This window comes from Spermophilus citellus (assembly GCF_964194105.1).
Source record: "Spermophilus citellus genome assembly, chromosome: 7".
NCBI lineage: Eukaryota > Metazoa > Chordata > Mammalia > Rodentia > Sciuridae > Spermophilus > Spermophilus citellus.
Genome location: NC_138188.1, coordinates 99,475,231 through 99,495,711, shown reverse-complemented (window position 1 = coordinate 99,495,711; position 20,481 = coordinate 99,475,231). Strand labels below are relative to the sequence as shown.

At 33.4% G+C, this 20,481-nt stretch overlaps 1 protein-coding gene across 3 annotated transcripts in view; it reads left to right on the top strand.

Annotated features, from left to right (window-relative positions):
• Positions 1-20,481, top strand: part of ZBTB20 (zinc finger and BTB domain containing 20) — a gene marked incomplete at its 5' end in the record, with an annotated part of 843,452 nt that overhangs the window by 582,636 nt on the left and 240,335 nt on the right. For all 3 annotated transcript variants that reach the window (XM_081300928.1, XM_081300926.1, XM_081300925.1), the window contains one exon: positions 11,817-11,916. The remainder of the gene's footprint in view (positions 1-11,816; positions 11,917-20,481) is intronic.

Here is a 20,481-nt window from a genome sequence, read left to right as displayed (position 1 = left end):
ATTCTTTCATTCTCTTCCTCCCTTCCTTCCTCCCTCTCCCCCACCCTCTCTCAATCTTTCTCTTCCCGTTTCATGAAAATTCATTTATCTGTGACATTTAAAGACTCTGTCTGAGAGGTGTCTGGAGCTGTGGCCGGCTGTGTACATCAATAGTTTCAGAGAATCTGGCACTCTGTCAATATTTGGGGGCCTTGATAACTGCACTTAAATGCGGGGCTTGCCAGCCATCATGCTCTTTGTGCCTCAGTAACAGGTCCCAATGAGTGGATATTAGTATGTCAGATCCTTTCACAAGTGGCAACACCTGGTAGACAGTTTATAGGCATCTTACATGTGTCTCCACCTTTCTGATTGCCTCGTTTATATGTCATTTTTCAAACTATATACAAAAATAAGAGTTTTTTAAAGTACTCTTACAAAAACTGAAGTAAATGACATTATACAATCTGCATTTGGTAGGTTTTATAGTACATAGGTGATGGATTATTGGCAGCATATTTTTTAAGTCTCATTTTTAATAATCAAAATGGAGAGAACCACTTTTGCCTTTCCAATTTGCAAACTAATAAAGGACAAAATAGAAAACATAATAAGACTTTCAGCAATTATACATATGGGAGGTTAGGAAAGATAGTATGCATATAGTAAAACAGGTTTGAGGAAAACATTTTAAAATTATATTCTAGGTGGTTTTTATTTGTTGCTTGTTTTGTTTTTATTCTTCCTTAGGCTATGATATTTGGGCCAATTTTTATTTGTATTTTATGATTTAACATATTTTATATGTTTCTTAAGCCACTGTGACTTTCCAGGTGATGTATCCTTAGCTCAAGTTTCAGATTAGTGTAATAATGATTTATATGCATGAAGAAGAAATATTAGTTGGTAAGAAAAATAAATTGTTCTCTGAAACAAAACTATTTACTATTTTCAGACATTTCTCAGTTGTTCTTCTAATATTTCATTGAAATGGCACATTTATAAGTTGAATCCTTAAGGTATTATTTTATCAACTTTCCCATGAACTGCGCTAGATAACAACAGTGCATTGGCCTTTCAAGCTCTATAGAGAGACCAATGTTAGGGCAGTATGATAATACATCAAGTATATGAACTTTAAAGAAAGGAAAAAAGAAGTTTTCTTTCCTTGATGTGTCTTTGTCTGGTTTGGGTATCAGGGTGATACTAGTCTCAGAATGAGTTTGGAAGGGTTCCCTCAGTTTCTGTTGCATGGAATAATTTGAGGAGTATTGGTGTTAATTATTTTTTTCAAATTATACTAATTGTTTATTACATGATATTTTAATAGCCAAGTGATGTGTATTTGTAAACTTTCAGAATGGTGTGCATCATTGCCTAATCTGTTTTTTTTTTTTGAAATTTGTATTTGTATTAAATTTATTTTAGATGATATATAAAAAGATTATAAATATTTATGAGATACCCATGTGATGTTTTAGTGTGTGTGTGTGTATGTATGTGTATATATATATACACATACATACAAACATTCTGTAATGTTTAAATCAGGACAAACATACCTATCTATTGAAACATTTATCATTTATTTATTTATTTATTTATTCATTATTTGTTCTAATTAGTTATACATGATGGCAGAATGCATCTCGTTTCATTGTAGACAAATGGAACACAAATTTTCCTTTCTCTGATTGTACATGATATAGAGTTGCACCATTTGTCCAATCATACATATACCTAGGGTAATAATGTCCTTCTTATTCCACCATCTTTCCTACCCCATGTCCCCTGTCTCCCCTTTGCCCAATCCAAATTTCTACCATTCGTCCCATGCCCCCTCCCCGCATTATGGATCAGCATCCACTTATCAGAGAGAATATCCAGCCTTTGGTTTTTTGGGGATTGGCTTACTTTGCTTAGCATGATATTTTCCAACTCCATCCATTTATCTGCAAATGCCATAGTTTTATTCTCTTTTAATGCTGAGTAATATTCCATTATACATATATATCACAGTTTCTTTTTCTTTTTCTTTTCTTTTTTTTTTTTAGTTGTAGGTGAACACAAATCTTTATTTTTTTTAATGTGGTGCTGAGGATCACACCCAGGGCTTCACACGTGCTAAGTGAGCACTCTACCCCAGCCCCCACAGTTTCTTTATTCATTCATCTATTGAAGAGCATCTAGGTTGGTTCCAATCTCCAGTAATTAGAGAATGCAAATTAAAACTACTCTAAGATTTCATCTTACTCCAGTCAGAATAGTAATTATCAAGGATACAAGCAATTATAAGTGTTGACGAGGATGTGGGGGAAAAGGTACACTCATACATTGCTGGTGCACTGCAAATTGGTACAACCACTCTGGAAATTATTGTGGAGATTCCTTAGAAAACTTGGAATGGAACCACCATTTGACCCAGTTATTTCACTTCTTGGTCTATACACAAAGGACTTAAAATCAGCATACTATAGTGGTGCAGCCACATCAATGTTTATAGCAGCTCAATTCACAGTAGCTAAACTGTAGAACCAACCTAGGTGCCCTTCAATAGATGAATGGATAAAGAAACTGTGATATATATACACAATGATGTTAATTCTTCTTTGAAGGTCTTGTAGAACTCAGCTGAGAATCCATCTAGTTCTGTGCTTTGTTTGGTAAGCTTTTGATAGCATCTTCTATTTTATTGCTTGAAACTGATCTGTTTAAACTGTGTAGGTCCTCCTGATTTAGTAGATTATGTGTCTCTAAAAATTTGTCTACATCTTCAAGATTTTCTATTTTATTGGAGTATAAATTTTCAAAATAGTTTCTAAGTATCTTCTGTATTCCAATAATGTCCCTTGTGGTATTTTCTTTCCATTACAAATTTTAGTAATTTGTGTTTTCTTTCTCTTCATTAGTGTGGCTAAGTGTTTATTAATTTTGAGATACCAGTTTTATCTAAGACATCAGGTCATGTTCATACCAAATAACCTAGGTTTCCAGATATCTAAGAGAATATCCTGTAACTCTTAATGCCTCTTTCTTGGATCCACTGAGCCAACAATAACTTCTAAGATTTACTTTGTAAAAAAGGTTGAAACTAAATTTTGGTGCACATATCTTACAATAGGAACCATTGCCTTTGTTCTTTGTGAAGAAATGACCTTCAAAACAGCTATATACTTCCCTACAATAAAATCCCTTTTCCCCCCAATAAGTGTAAAATCTATACTTTTCAGTTTCTGATTATGTAATAATAGCCTGGAAGCCATCTGCTTAACCAGTCATAGATCCAGTTACTAGAAAAATGATGGTTGAGTTAGATATGTGAGTCTCTTAGAGTTATAAAACTGTGAATAAAATAGACTGGGAAGATAAGAACCAATAAACCTGATAGAAAATGTATACTATGGATTTTTATAGAAAATCTATAGAAAATATACTACACTGGACAAAAATAGAAGAAAGTTTAGACAAAAAAGTAGATTGGAATAAATAATGTCTTTAGAGGAAAGTTCTCTATAAATTAATAAATAAGATGCTTATTAACAGCACTGTTGGGTTCACATTCAATGCAATTTAAAGATAAGTTAGTATAGAAATCAAAACTCATGCCTCAAAGGTGCCGTATGACTAAGTACCCAGGAAGGGTTGCTATCATGCTCAAGTTCAGCTCACTAGTTTGTGGTTCACATTACCTTGATTTTCTCTTCTCTGTCGAATGGAACTTCACTATATGAGAAAGTACACCCAAATATAACCATTTAAAAACCTCTCTTGCAAGTTAAAGACACGGAAATATCGCTCCCATTCTATGAAGTATCCTAGGATAGCCCTGGTAAAACTGACTTGCCAGTCCTTTGACAATACCAGGGCATGATGCCCTGCTAATACCTTTTTCTCTCTTAGCCCAACAAGAGCTCAACTGAACTGAGGCAAAGCTAGAGTTGTGAGCTCTCTCCACACCACTAGCAGAGTTTTAATTTAATTTTCCCTCAATTGACAAAATATATTTAAAAATCCCTACCTCCTTATTTTATGCCAAGTACTTCAGAATTCTCAAGAAATGACTAGCAGTGGATCAGAATCAATATGGAGAAATACAGAAGTGGTATACCACTGGAGTCAATCCTGGATTCTGACATCTTCTACCTTGATGATCTAGATACGTGTTGTCCAACATTGGCGAACCCAATTTATTTTAAATCGTTGGTGTGGCATTTCAAAATTACAAAACAAAATTAATTTTAATTTGAAATTATATTTTAAGGAGCAGAGAGGGAAGAGTGACACAAAATCACATTAACAACAGGATAACAGAATGCCTAAAGGGCTGTAAATCACAATTTTAAATGTTGACCATAGGGAATGTACATTTCCAAAGTGCAGTGCTCTTATGCACAATGTTCAAATAGCAATAATGAGGGAGGATAATTATTTGAAATGAATACTCAGTAAAAACAGAGATGGGGGCATGTACAGAACGTTGTTAAATAAGAGTTATTGTTAGTTTTATTTGGGGGGAAGAAAACCTCAAAAGTGACAACTCATCTACTTCACTATCATTTATGTAGAAAAATTCATATAGCTATATTGATTTATATGTGCTAATAGCTGCTAAACTAACACCACACATGCTTGCCTACTTTGCTTCTTTTATGTGAGATTGTCTTCTTTTTCAACAAATTTAAGACACTCCAAGAATAGGTATGTATTTTTGTTTCCTTTGAATCTTCTTGCAAGTCTTGTACTTTCCACTGCCCATGATGGCTTAGTCAATGTCATTGATGAATTGAAAATAAAGTGTATCTAGCTCTGAGGGCAAGTTAGCATCTAGATATAGGGCACAAGGTTAATCAAGAGTATGATATGTAAAACTAAAATTTAATAACAGTTGCAAAAGTGGAATGTATAAGAAACATACAGAATATAGACATCTCTCCTGTTTCATCTGGACGTAGATTAGACACAATCATGCTGTTCTTTAAGAAAGAATCAAAGACATTGAGGGTTTTTTGTTTGTTTTTGTTTTTGTTTTATCTTAGAAAAAAAAAGAGGCTTAAGGTAGTGAGCTACTCCCAATCTTCAAGCAAATTATGGAAAGAAAGAATGGGACTTTCTCTCTTCTTCATAGAAGCTCCATAGTAATAAAATGTGCTTATACTGCAACAGAAAAACTTTAAATTTGACAGTGAGGTGAGTTCTTGGGCTTCTAAACACCAAAAGGAGAGTGGTGGGATTGTCTTCTATGAAATTCTTTAGTTTAAAGAAGATAGACTCATATCTTTCTGGAATGGCCTAAAATGTGGCAGGGAGAAGGGAAAAAAATGACATTTTTCAGTAGTGTTTTTGTTTTCTTCCCCGTCTTCCCTAAAGCCACTTTATTAAAAAGCAAAAAAATTGCCCAAAGTCACCAGGACTTTTAAATGTACTTGACCACAGTGAGGGTAATAGAAATGCCACCAACATTTTAGTGGAGAATAACACCATTTCCATCGTTTCCCACAATAATTGATTTCTACAAACATGAAATTGTAGTTGCAGTTGCTGAAAAAAAAATTATGAAGAAAGGATTAGAACATCTTGTTTAAGATTTTTTTAAAAAAATGTGCAGTAGACTTTTAGTGGAAAATTCATCATGTTTCATTGTTTTTTGTTGTTGTTGTCAATATTTGGAGTCAAACCAATTACCATTATACTCAAACCATTCCCTTCCTATGGCATTAAATATTTTTTATTTATCTCTGAAACTATGAAGCCAATTGTGTTGGTGGTATTTGCTATAAAATAAGGAGAGAGGCCCACAGATTGTAAATAGGGAAAAAGCCTAAATTCAAATATTTATTTATACTAAACTGCCAAGTTCTTTTCCAGGAATTGAAGGTACACAGGTACATACATTTCTGCTGCTAGAGTGCTCACTGATTAGGGGGAGAAACTGATGGGGAAACAGATAATTACCATACAAAGTGATTGGTTATAGAAAGAGATCTGTGCAAGATGCTGTGTAGGTTTGCCTGGAACGTTTCTGGCTTAAGCCTCATAGTCTTGGTAAAATCATCATAAGGCCCTTTCAAACTTCAAAAATGTCCCTGATTGAAGAATAAATTATATGGCCTATAAATAGCCATATCAATTAAAAATCTGCCTGTGGTTGTAAGGGAAGATTTTTTGCAGAATGGGACAAAAATCAAAAATATTAAGAATGCTTTGCCATATATATTCCCTCTATCCAAATAGAAGAGAGAAAAAGGGAAGACTGACTAGCTTTCCTTTTTCTTAGAGAGAGGTAGAGTCAGAATTTGGCACAGATTGGGTAAGGGGAGTGGGAGAAGACAGGACATCTATACCCAGTTTTTGATATGTGGTATGAACAAAGGTTGTCATTAAATGAACAATTAAGCTATTAATTCTCTGAGGTGCTCAAGACTGAAAAGTAGGGTGAGAAAGAACTAGAAGCAATAAGGGGCCAGGGATACAAATTAAGGTTCAATATAAGGAAAAGGAATTTTTACAAAGAGAAGTGTCTGACAGTGTTATGGAACTACCTGTGACATGGAATTCCATGCCCTTGGTAATGTTGAGCAGATGCTGAATGGAGCAGACTTGGGCACCAGATCATGACTCAGACCACTGATTATGTAATGTCCTTTGCCATGTCATTACCGTGTGAGTTTATGATTCTACATGCATCAGGTATTTTTAAGTAGCTTTTAAAAATTCTGTATTTGGGATAGAGACTCCAAAAGTTAAAAATGAAGAAATGCCATTGGAAAAAAAAACTGCTTGAGCTAAAATCTCTTGTTATATATTCTGAACACACATTAAAAAGCATCCAGGGAACATAAAGCAGATCTCACTGAGCTCATAATTTGCCACTCATACAAGGTAAACAGCCTCTAGACACATAATATTCAGGAGACATGCCTCACTTAGAGGTTTTCACCACTTGGGCACATGTTCATTTTAAGATGGGATAGCTGCAAAGTCTTTCCTACCAGTTTGATTTGCATAACTCTGAGTTGTACAAATGGGACTGATGGCAAAGTTATCATTAAAGAGGAACAAAGAAGAAAACTGAACAAAGGATATATTCTGTGCAAAGTTTGAAGTTTAGACTGTTTCAAGGGTCCTTGTCATGGTAAGAAAGATGTCCACCTCACCACCACAACCTAAAAAAAAATAGCAGACAAGTGACAAAAGGAGGCTCTTGGTAACATGGGAATTAAGAGAAGGGTAAACTAATGCTATACACATGAAGAGGGAGGAGAGAGTTGTTGTGGACACAGGCAATGCCCCCAACACCCTGCACAGAGATTTGTGATCAGGTTAGAGTCACTTTACCCCTTCCCCAGTGCATTAGAGAGGAATGGATCAGGCCTGACATCTTAAAGCTCAGCTTTTCCAGAGGCCTAAGAAGGAGGGCAACACAGATAGAGCCAGGTTCTTCTTGCTGGCCTTTTTATATCCAATTCTTTAATTTCTACATTTACAAATTAAAATGTTTTCCATTTAAATCCAAGAGAAAAGCTTCTGAAGGCAGTGAAAATCACTCTAGTTCTTTAGTGGTTAAGAGTATGTGGGCTTTGGAGTGAGGGAAAACTAGTTTTGAATCTATGCAACTCACATATTTATAGTTAAGTATTTAAATCCCTAAGTTTTAGTTCCCACATTTGAAAAAAAAAATGAGAATGCATATACCATAAAGCTGTTGTGAAAAGATTGAATTACACATGTAGATTGTGCAGCATGTGTGGTATCTGGCAAAGGATTATTAACAATAAAAATTTTATTCAATAAGGACTATTAGTTTTTGCTGTAATATTCTCTAATCGTCCATTCAAAGCTCTGCCTCATCTTACATTGCTGCTTTTTGTCTGTTTCTTCACATTCGGGTTCCAGTTTGACTTGCTTCCCAGATAATACTGCCCCTGCTTCAAAAACTCTTGGCTCCTATGTTCTTTGTTACACCTAGAATTATTTACAAATTCAATACCAACAATAGACAAAAATTTTAAATCCAAAAAGGAATATATGACATTTGAAGAGCACAGTTCTTAAGTTCTAAAGATATTCTTTATCCTTTATGACACTAACCCTGAGACTATGCATGTCAAGTGAACAGGGAACAAGGATTGTATTATTGTTTTCTAGCCTCATAGGAGGTTAAAATGACTTAGCAAAAGTAACTGGATGGCCTAACATGAAGAATCTTAAATTCTTTTTTTAAATTTATTTATTTTTTTAGTTTGTAGATGGACACAATATCTTTACTTTTATTTATTTAGTTTATGTGGTACTGAGGATCAAACCCAGGGCCTTATGCGTGTGAGGCAAGTGCTCTATCACTGAGCTAAAATGCCAGCCCAAGAATCTTGAATTCTTGATTCCAAACCTGCCAGGTCTCCTTTCCCTTCATTTTACAAAGTCATCCTAAAGAGGATGATCCTAAGTGTTATTCTTATATTATATGTTCATTTTTATTACACAGCTAAGATGCTTTCTGGATTTGTATTGACCCCTTAATATTACCCTTATAACACAGGGAGAAATCTGTAATTCCTTGTTCAATAGCCAAAGCCATCCTGTCACCAAAACTATCATATGTTAGATCACATGTCAGTGTCTGCAACCTAGCCAGGCCTTAGCTCTCAGGATCTACTTGTTGCAAGTGAGTTTATGTGCCTTGAAGCATATGGCCTTGATATATGATACCAGAGCAAAAGAGCAAGGTATTTCAAGCTGGCCACAATTTTATTGACTCTCACAAGCTTGCTTTGTAGTTGTTCCAATAAACTAGATGAGAAATTTCTGATGCTCCAAGCCATCCAGTGTTCAGGACTCCATTTCATGATTCAGAGTCCAACAAAACAACTCAAGAGTGCTGTTGTGTGACACTGTGACCACAAGGATAAATAATTGCTTAGTAATTCTTTTTGAGGCAGAAAATTCTAAACATGGAGGAACCATTTCCCCTTAATGGGAGCCAGAAATCCTATGAGTGCTTGAAATGGCATTCACAAGTCTGAATGGTAAACAGATAAAAAACAGGAGCGCACCAGTTGCACAAATGACTTGCTTGTCACAAACTTGTCATTGCAGTAATCTAACATTTCTTTCACAGAGCCCGACGGAAAGTATGGAACAAACAGGCCCTGCTGACGTTTTGGCTCTGTTAAGCCTTCCTCCAAGCTAAAGCATCTGCAGCATCTTCCTGTTCTAGACCCTTTATCTGCTGAAGTTAGCTGATACTGTATATGTCAAAGAAATGTTTGACTATTGCATTAACAAGTTGATGACAAGCAAGTTATTCCTGCAATTGAAATACTGCTGCTTTTAGCAGGCTGCCATTTTGACCTTCATTTTATTATAAAGAAGAACCTTAACAGAGCAAAGCACTGGGAAGATACCAGCATTGTTGGCCCAGGCTTGTGCAGGTCAACAAAGACCATCTATCTGGTCATAGGTGTGGTGGTATAGTGGGCATACTAGGCAATTCCATCAAGTTATGAATGGGATTTCCTAGTAAAATATAGATGTTTTGAATACATTGGACTATCCCAAGGATTGCTCTTGGAAGGGTAAAATCAACTACATGAAAGTTCATTTTCTTTTGCTTTCTTTCTACTCCATACCCCCACACAAGTGCATGCACATACACATTTATCAAATGTTAATGGCTGGGACACTTAAATGAAAATTGTATATTCCCACTATATACATTGTTTTGCCAGTTCTTGCTGTTCCTCCTTATTGGTGGCCTCCCCTACCCTACTTCTCATTTGGCATAGTATCTAGAACATCTTAATCTAATCAGAGACATGCCCTTATCTCCTGAAAGGCAAGTAGGTAGCGCCCTCACAGAAACCTCAGGCATCCCTCCCTAAGACCTCGCTAGTTCATCCCAACCTCAGCTGCCAGCAGGGAGTGCTCACACACTGTGTAACTGTTGACTCTTGTCTGAAGAGTCCTCCTCCCCTGGGGGACCCACCCTCAGTGGGTCCCAGCCTTATCAGCCTACAGAGCCTGGCTGGAGCCTGTAATAGGAGCTTGCCTATGGCCCACCCTGCTAAACATTCTGCTTTTGTTGGTGCCATAGGATATCAGCATTTGGAACAATGGAGCATTTGCCCTAAGACTGTGGCCTTTTCATAATACTGAGCTTCTCTTATTCACCAGGGTGTCAGGTGCCTTGTATTCTTTTTAGACCCTTCAGGTCTGTTCAGGGTACACTGATGCTGTCTGGTCTATTTTAAATATTAACATGAAAAACTTTCATTCTCTGACTTAAGTTGTGGCTAGTACCACAGATGCTTTCATTTTTAAAAGTCTTGTGTAAAAATGATTATCATTGTTCAGCTATGAGAGCCAAATTTCTTGCCAAAGTGGTGTAGGCTTTAATTTTCTTTTAGACTTGGCAAACTGACCACAATACTGTCTCCCAGATGAATGCTTTACTCCCATCCCAAATATCTCATGCTGTAATCTATACCTCCGCTTTATGGAACAACTACCTCTAAGGACAGGTGGAAAGGGTGTGAGAAGAGGGCCCAGTTCTTCATACAGTTAAGGATATTGTCTCTGGAAAAGGAAGTGAGGATAGTTTGAGGCAGCAATTGAAGGTTTCTCAAAAGAAAATATGTGAATGAACAATTTGAATTTTAAATAGAGTTTTACTGACTTTTTCTTTCTTTTTAAAGTTCCTAATAGGATTTCCATAATGATTTTGCGTTTTCTTTCTTAATAGAACTTAAATGGCAAAGAAATGATATGTTATTTTTGATTCAGAAAAAAACAAAAGTCTTTTTTATGGGAACTCTCTTTTTAAATACACATTAGGGAATAGATAATGGGGGGGGGGTTCTCTTCCTATTCAGGGGAGAGCTAATTAGTGTGTATGCTTGTGTTTTTAATATTTATTTACTTATTTGATTATGTATTTATTTTAAGAAAGTAAGAAAAGAAGGAAAACACCTCTTATACTAAAGTAAATTCATTAGATTCATAGAAATTTCGGGCATAAAAGTGTTTTGAGCAGACTGACTTTATATCACACTCTGCTTGAGAAATCTGGATACTGAGATCCAAAGATATTTAATAAAATGAACCAACATATACAATAGGCTTGTGGCAAAGCAAGGCCTAAAACAAGGGCTGACTTTCAATTCATGCAACACCCCTCAGAGATTACATTACATTTTTAAACCTTTCTTTTAAACAAAGTCTCATTTCAGTAATTTGCACTGGTGTGCTTAAGTCTAATAGGGCAGTTGCTGTTACAGTAACTAGGACTTGGTACCGGCTAAGCTAAGAAATGTACATTTGAACAAACTGAAGATTTTTTTTCTTAGTTGTATTTATCTGAGTAGTGTAAGGAATCTTTATTATTTCAATTTTTTTTTCTTTTAAAAGACTTCAATGAGACACTTATTCTGTTACCATCTTGTACATGAAAACATTTTTTTTAAATAGGTCTGTTCTTTTAATAAGTATTCATTTAAGTAGGTCATATTCTAACATTCTTGGAGATAAAAAAAATTATCAGATTAGCAGAAATCTGTGTTTATTTCCCCCACTTTTAGCTATGTTTGAATTGGTCCTTGTAATTGTTAGTTTCAACAAAACACTGATTAAGTCAAAACATCAATGTTTTTGTTTGTTTGTTTAGGTTCTTTTTGTTTAACACCAGAAGAAAATAAAATACACATTTACCTTATCACAGCTATGATAATTATATACTCTATTTTTAATTTATGCAAAACTTATTTTTGAGGGTTTTCTTTTTGTTTCATTTCTCTGTTTTTGCATTTTCCAAACATCTGTACCGTGGCTGGTGGCAAGAGTAGCAGTGGCTGGCACTTTTCCTCCACATTGTGAGAGGAAGAGAATTGGCTGGAATAAAACCTTGCTTTCCATATGGTCAACTTGAAATGCAGCATTGAAAAGGTATCGTCTCTTTTTCTTCTCAGAAACCAGAGGTGAAACCCATGAGCAAACAGAAATATTAATGCCAATTCATCTGTTGATTTATATCAGAAAAGACCTTGGCAATGCATCTCCGATATCATCAATTGAAAAACTTAAATAGATGATCTTTGTGTAGTGGTAACATCTGTCTATATCAATAACGTACACTTCTGGTCACTTGATTAAGAAAGCCTAAAATTCTATACAATGCTAAGAAATGAATTGAAATTTTTGCTTTTGATTCACTTTGTAAATATACTTGCTGTGGAGTACTTATTACTTGGGATCTATTGTTAGTGACAGTAGAGAAAAGATGACACTACTGCTTTCCTTACCTAATTCCAGTAAGGAAGAATGCAGTCTTTGTCTTTAAAAAAATATTTTTTAACACAAAATATTTCAAACACATAAAAGTATAAAGAATCATATAAAATATAAGGATCTAGAACCCAGGTTCAAAAAATTTTAATTATTTGGAATATTTGTTTCTGAATCTGTTTCCATCCTTTATTATTCCATCCTAAGTTACTTACAGTGTGACAAACTAAATGTGTAGACTGATGAGTTTAAGATAATGCCTATGTGACAATTCCAAACCCAAGATATAGAACATTTATAATACCTAGGAAGAGTCCTTGTGCTCTCTTCTACTTGATATTCTCCAAAGCTTTAACAACAAGCAAAACTATTCTGATCTCTATTATCATGAGTTAGTTTTATGTAAGTTACATGCTATACTTATATTACTAAAATTAATTTATTGATTCTCTCATTGTTGGACACTATTTTCAATGTTTTCTGTTGACAAATTAATATTTTTATGCATATATATACAGCAAGGTGGGATTGCTAAAAATTAAGAAATATGCATTTTTTGAACTTTACTAGGTATTAAAACATTCTCTTCAAAGTGATAGGATAGTACAATTTATATTCTCATTAGCAATCTGAGAGATTTCCCATCTGAAATGGTCAGATATAAAAATTTTTGTCGCTTTAATAGGGATTAGTGTCTTTTTTTCCATTTATAAGCCATTGGGATTTCCTCTTATATGCTGCCTATTTATGTCTCTCACTATTTTGAAGGTTTTTGCTTTGTTTTGTTTTGGTATCAGTTGTTGTTATAGTATTCTGGATTCTTTTTTCTTTAGGCCTTAGAGAGGACAAATATCTTTTCCCAAAATTTGTAGTTTGTATTTTAAATGTATCTTTAATAACATTAATGTTTTAAAAACTTCTAATTTTAATGGTTCTTGATATTTTCCTTTATGGTTTGTACTTTTATGGTCATTTAAGAAATCTTTCCATATGCCAAGGTCATAAAGCAAACTTCCAATATTTTATTCTAACAGTTTTTAAGTTTTGCACTTTATATTTAGGATCTTTATTTCATCCATTGTACTGTTTTTCTATCCCTATATTAATACCATAGTGCCGTGGTTACCATTATTTTATAATATTCTTGCATTGTTAAGGAAGATATCTCTACCTTGTTTCTTTTTAAAATTCTCTTAGCTCCTCTTGGTAATTTGCTGTTTGGTATGAATTCAGAGTCAGTCAAGTTTGTCAAAAGCCCTGCTGAATTTTATTTGTAATTACATTAATTTTAGAGAATAATTTGAGAGGAAAATTGATATTTTTGTAATTTCTCTTTCTGCCCATTGACTACATCCCTGTACTTATTCACATCTTCCTTCATGTTATCTAATAAGTTTTGTAATTTTCACCATAAAGGTGTTCAACCTATTTTGTTAATTGTTGTCCTATATAACTTAGAAGTTTGTGCTGTTATGTACAGAATCAGTTTTCCATTTCACTAATTATTAATTATGGTTATTATTGGTACATATTCAGCAATCTTATTTCTTCTGGTAATTCTTGTAAGTTTCCTACATGAACATGTATATCATTAACAAATAATGGCAACTTTTCTCTTAAATTCCAATTCATAAATATTCAATTTATTTTTCCTGTCGTATTACATTATTAAACCTTTACATCGTGTTAAATAAAAGTAGTAAGATTAGAACTATCTATTCTGTTTCTTAGTTTAATGGAACTATTTTGGAACTGTAATGTTTGTTTGGCACTTTTCCTCCACATTGTGAGACGGAAATCAAAATTACTATGGTGAAGGAAGAACCCATAATCCATTTATACCTTGCTAGAAATTATTAAACAGCAATAATAATTAAATTTTATCAAATACATTTCTACATCAATAATATAAAATATTTTCCATTAGTATGCTAATATTGTGTACATTAATATATTTCCTATATTAAGAAAATTAATATTAACATTCCTATATTCTTACATTCTTGGAAGAATTTTTCACTGAAAAAAAATTAATTTTTAAATATTTTACATAGTATATTTGCATTGATGATTATCTCTTAATTTTCATTTTTAAAAATTATTATTGAACAATTTTGGTGTTGGGGTGGTACTAGCATTTTAAAATAAGTTGAGTAACATTTCAGTTTTTTATAATTTTGAAACCATTTTTACACTACAGGGATTACCTAGCAATAAGAGGGGCTTCATAATTAGAGATTAAAGTAGTAAAAATATTATCCCTAATATTATTTATCTGAAACTTCTCCCTTCTTTATCTAATTGATAGATATTTTTATATTTCATTATTTTTTTCAAAAACTGGTTTTGATTTTGCTTATTCACACTATTTTCTTCTTTGTATTCTATGGCATTACTTTTTGCTTTTATCAACATATGTTCTTCTATAACAATTTTAGATCATTTTTATTTTTCTAGATTCTTGAGTTGAATTATTACTCATTTATTTCAATAAGTGTTAGCAGCTTTTAAAATGAACTTCAGAAATATTACTCCAAGTTTCTCATTGGTTGTATATTGTATTTTGATGTGTAGTTTTGTTATATTTTAAATAGTTTTATTGACCATTATAATTTGTTTTTAATGTTTGAGTTACTTGGAAGTGTATTTTTTGCTTTCTAAACATATTTGCTCAATTTTTATTATTGATTCTAAATTTAAATGCATTGTAATGAAGCTGGGCAGTGTGGCTCATATTTAAAATCCCAGCTATTCAAGAGGCTGAGGCAAAGCATCAGATCCAAAGTTCAAGTCAGCCTGGGCAACTTAGTGAGACCCTGTTTCAAAGTAAAAGATAAGAGGCTGGGGACATAGCTCAATGGCAAAGCAAACTTGGTTTCAGTCCATAGTACCAAAAAAGTGGGGAAAAATACAGCATTGCAATGAGAAAATGTGTTTTATGTGGTTTTAATTGGAGAAAAAAGTCTTTTGAAATTTCTTTTATGATTTTATCTAGTATCTACATTTTACTGTTGGTCTTGAAATGTTTAGGTGGCTTAGTTGTTCCTGTAATGCTCATTATAAAATATTTATATGTATTTTAATTATGTATATTTCTAATAAAAATTAAATCTACTTTTTAATATTTTGATACTCAATATAAACAAGATGCTTATGTGTTTTATCTGCCTATTAAACATCAATGTTGTCCATGTAATTATTGGAGCTTTAGTTTTATCTATTTGTTTTTAATCATATAGAAAAGTGGTTATCATTGATTTCTGAAATCAATGCTTGATTATATAGTTACATAACTTAGGTATTACTGTGCCCACTGTTACTCTTGAATCCTATAGCTTCTTTTCAGGGTTCACTTATTTTTATTGTTAAATTACCCTTTTTTTTAGTGAGGACCCTGGGTAATACTATCTTTTTGGATGTCTAAAACTTTTATTTTGTATTTTATCTTTAATAACAATTTATATGAATTTTTGTTCAGAATTTTGAAGATGATATTAAATTTTATCTGTAACCCTTACTCTGTCAACTCTTACCTTAGATAAATCTGCTATCAACCTATTCTTATCTATTTATAGGTAATCTGCTTTTTCCTCTGGAAGCTCTTAAGAGTTTGTCTTGTAGTTTCTCTTAAATGTGACTGGTTGTAAATTTATTTAGGATTATCAGTCATGTATTAAGGATATACTTGTGAATGACAGCACTCCAATTCTGCAAAATTCTAAGCTGTTGTCTTTTGCCTGATTGTTTCTTTGTCTTTACCTCCATTTTCTTCTTTTGGAATTCTGATAAAATATATATGGATGTTTCCTAATCAGTTTACCATATCTCAATAGCTATTTCATTTTCTAAAAATCTAGTTTACCTTCTGTGATTTTTCTAAACAGATTTCTTTAAACTACTTTTCAATTCAATTCTCTTCTTGAAACTACTTTAGGTTACCCCATTATTGCACCTTTAATGACAAGGAACATCCTTTGAAATTTTCTGATTGATTTGTCTTAATTGCCTATTCTTATTTTATTACTATTTTTTGTCTAATAATAACATTTTATAGGTATGATTATTTTATCTCTTAGCATCTCAAACATACTCAAGTTAATTTCTTAAAATCAAATTCATCAGGAGTAAATGCTCTACTTATTGATTTTGTTGGTTTTCTTAGCATTAGATTTCTTGCTATATTTTAGAACTTTTTTTTTTACGAAGTGGTGTAGTCATGTGCTGGCAAATGCCTATAATTCCAGCAGCTTAGGAGGCTGAGGCAGGAGGATCATGTTTTCAAAGACAGCCTCAGCAACTCAGTGAGGTGCTAAGCAACTCAGTGAGACCCTGTCTCTAAATAAAATATAAAAAAGGGGCTAGGGTTGTGGCTTAGTAGTTGAGTGGTCGAGTGTCCCTGGGTTCAATCCTTAGTACCAAAAGAAAAAGAAAAAATATATCTTACAGTTACTGTTGATCATAAGACATTTTTATTTTGTCTCTTATTTCCTTTTCCCCTTTTCTTTATTCACACATCCCTTTCTAGTGATTTACAGTTGCTTGTATTTGTATTGTTGAATTCCTAGGCCCAATCCAAATCTTAATAGCAGCAACTCTCATCTTCATTTCTTTAAGAACATTTGATCTTAAGATGTATCTCTAACTTTCCACCTCTCAATTTCTATAGCAGGTGAGCTTTGTAATGTTTTGAACAACCAATAATTTAAAAAAAAAGAAAATGGTTATAACTAGAAAATGGCAGGAATAACATTTCAGTTCTGTTTTCCCTACTATGAAAATTAGTTCCCTTTCACTGCTAGCCTATGATGAAATTCTGTGTATATGTATGCATGTGTGTGTCTAACTTATATTGAATTTAGTAGATAAATTAAATGAAATAATTACTAAATTATTACTATTTTGTTAAAAACTATGTCTACTTCTACCTCAAAAATTTTATTTTATATTTTTCTGTGCCTTGATGCTTCAGTGGTCTTTTCTTTTTCTCTCTCTTCCAACTCTCCTTTGCTCTCTCATCTTTTGCTTTTAGTATATGACCGTAATTATTTTTTTTTGTTTGCTATCAGTCTAGCAATCTGGAAGTTTTAAAGCATAATTTATTCTTCTAGTAATGATTACTGTTATTTTTCTTTAAAATTACTTAAGGCCTAGGTTTTTATTTTTCAGCATTAAATAAATTGTATACTGTATTAAATGAGAAATTTAAAATGGTGTTTCTTCATTCATCTCCTCCTATCACGCAACTTCTCATTTTTTGTTCTAATACATCATGTCAGGTATAAAATATTATTAAATTTTATTTATTTAGCAATAAAGAGGATGATCACAAAATGATAGGTCACTTATTTGTGATAGTAGAGAGCTTCCAATAAAAAGTAGATGCTTAATATTTATTGAACTTCAAATGAATGGACATGTTTCATGTAGACACCCATGCACACAGAGAATGAGAATATAGCTACAATCTCTTTAGTCTTTACTGGACAACCTACCATTTTATTTAAAACTTATATTTTGTAAACTGTTGAACCACCATAAAATTTAATAAATACTCTGTCAATTCTTTCATCAGACAAACACATGCTTTGTGAGCCAGTCCTCTGTAATCAATGACCTTCCATTCAATTTAATTTCATGCATACCTATTTCTACATTTGCTCCTCCTGGACCTACCCCACCCCCACATATAATAAATATATTTGGTGAGTTCCATTTCCAAATTAGTGCCTACTGTTAAGTTTTCATTTGGCAAATGCTATGAGATTTTTGAATATGAAGTCATGATTAAATAGTAATAATTGTATCATTAAATGGCTATTAGCCCATATTCTTCTGGAATAGCTCATGTTGCTTACTATTTTAATAGAATCATTTGAAGTAATTCTTGCTTTATTTTTAAGTATAGTTCTTAAATCCTCAACTATAGTCCAAGGAAATTCTTTATGTGAGTTTTTTTTTTAAATGGAGTTTTTCATTGATATCAAGAAATGTAGTGATGATCTATAACATGCTAGAATAAAAATATTGTGCTTTTATTGTAGCAAAAATAGGTAAAATACAACAGTATAGACTGGGGGAAAAGCAAAGTATAAACTGGGTCTTTTGCTGATGTGCAGATTTTATGGAAATTTAAATGACATATTTGATTGATTGATTTATAAGAAGTACATATTATTTGTATTATAAGAACACTCAAGTCTCTATGTGGTATGATTTTAATGATCTTTTATACATAACAACAGATTGAAATTAAACTGTCTTTCTAGCTGTTTCTATTCTTTAAATTATAAAAATGATTTTTATTATTCTCTACTGGAAAGCCATTGAACTGAGAATCAGGAAACTTGGTTTCTAGTCCTAGTTCCGTCATTTAACCAGCTCTGTACCCATGGGTGCCTCAGTCTGGCTGGGCACAGAATCACGAGCCACTCAAGCAGGAACAAAACTTTATTTTTGAAAAAGCCGCCAATACTCCCTACGCGCTGGCAAGCCAAAAACCGGTCCACCCACGCGCGAGTCTACTGGAACCGGGGGCCGGACTTCCCCCGGAATTCCCTCCTACTATCCTTCCCCAACCAATGGGAACTCTCCAGGAGTCCCGTAACATGAGTCCCATAGCAGGCCAAGGTGAACAGCAGGAGTCCAATTTCCATATGAATGTAAATCTTAACATAATCATATCATCTCAATGGCTAGCTGGTCACCTTACAACTGAAAGTGCCATGCATCATATTATTTGCTTGTGGCTCCTAGCACATGGGTAATATATTGAACTCTTTAGACCAATTTTTTTCTTTAATAAATGTAGAGTTGGTATTCATGCTTTGTAAACCCCCTTCCATTATTTGTGTTTCATTATTCTGCATTGTGTCTTTATGTCTGTATATAGAAATGCCCACATATAAAAACATAACTGATTATAGGTCCAATATAGCAATAACCTAAGTTATTCCACAAGACTTATAAGGACATACCAAAGAATGGGATGAATGTTTCCCTGAACAAGGAGATTGAATTTTGCCAAAAAATGAATAACTGGGATTAGAATAGACATGATAAGAGCATTATTTTCAAAAGCATTATTAGGCACCTTTATGTAGAATGGATCACAATGGAAGAAATCCGAAATACAAACCAGGCTGACCTGATACCATGGTTCACGGTAAGGTAAGGAAAGTTCAGTCCATAGTGTTACAATCAGAGATGAAGTAGAATCAGAAGATTCAAAGAAACTGTGATACGTATTAGCTCAAATAGAATTTTTTAATTATGAAAGAATAAAAATTTCTAACAAACATGAAAAAGTACCATAACTCACTAGCACTCAAAGACTTGATTTATTTTAAAAAAAATTTCAATGCTGGTGAGTGTGCAGTAAAACCGGCACTCATATAATAATGGGAGGTATGTATTGACACAAAATTCTGCAAATTAATCCAGCATTATATTATCGAGAACTTGTCTTTAAAAATGCATTTTCTGACCCAATAATTTCACTTCTAGTCATCCTATCTGTAGAAAAGGGATGTCAAACAAAGATTTATCTACAAAAAGGTTCATCACAATGTCATTCAAAAGAGAAAAATAATTTTATTTTATTTTTTTTATTGATTATTTAAAGCATTACATAGCTCATGATATATCATCTTTCATACATTTGACTCAAATTGTGTTTTGAACTCCTATTTTCACCCCAAATACAGATTGCAGAATCACATCTGTTACATATTCACATTTTTACATAATGCCATATTAGTGACTGTTGTATTCTGCTACCTTTCCTATCCCCTACTATCCCCCCTCCCCTCCCCTCCCCTCCCATCTTCCCTCTCTACCTCCCCTGCTGTTGTTCAATTCTCTCCCTTTTTTTCCCTCCCCCTTGCCCCTCATAACCTCTTATAATTTTATGTATCATTGAAGGTCTCCTACTATTTCCATGTGCTTTCCCTTCTCTCTCCGTTTCTCTCCCCCCATTCGTCTTTGTTTACTGTAGTCTTTTCCTCATGCTCTTCCTTCCTGTTCTGTTCTTATTTGTTCTCTTTATATCATGCCTCTCAATAGATGAATGGATAAAAAAAAATGTGGCATATATACACAATGGAGTATTATGCAGCACTAAGAAATTACAAAATCATAGAATTTGCAGGGAAATGGATGGCATTAGAGCAGATTATGCTAAGCGAAGCTAGCCAAGCCCTAAAAAACAAATGCCAAATGTCTGCTTTG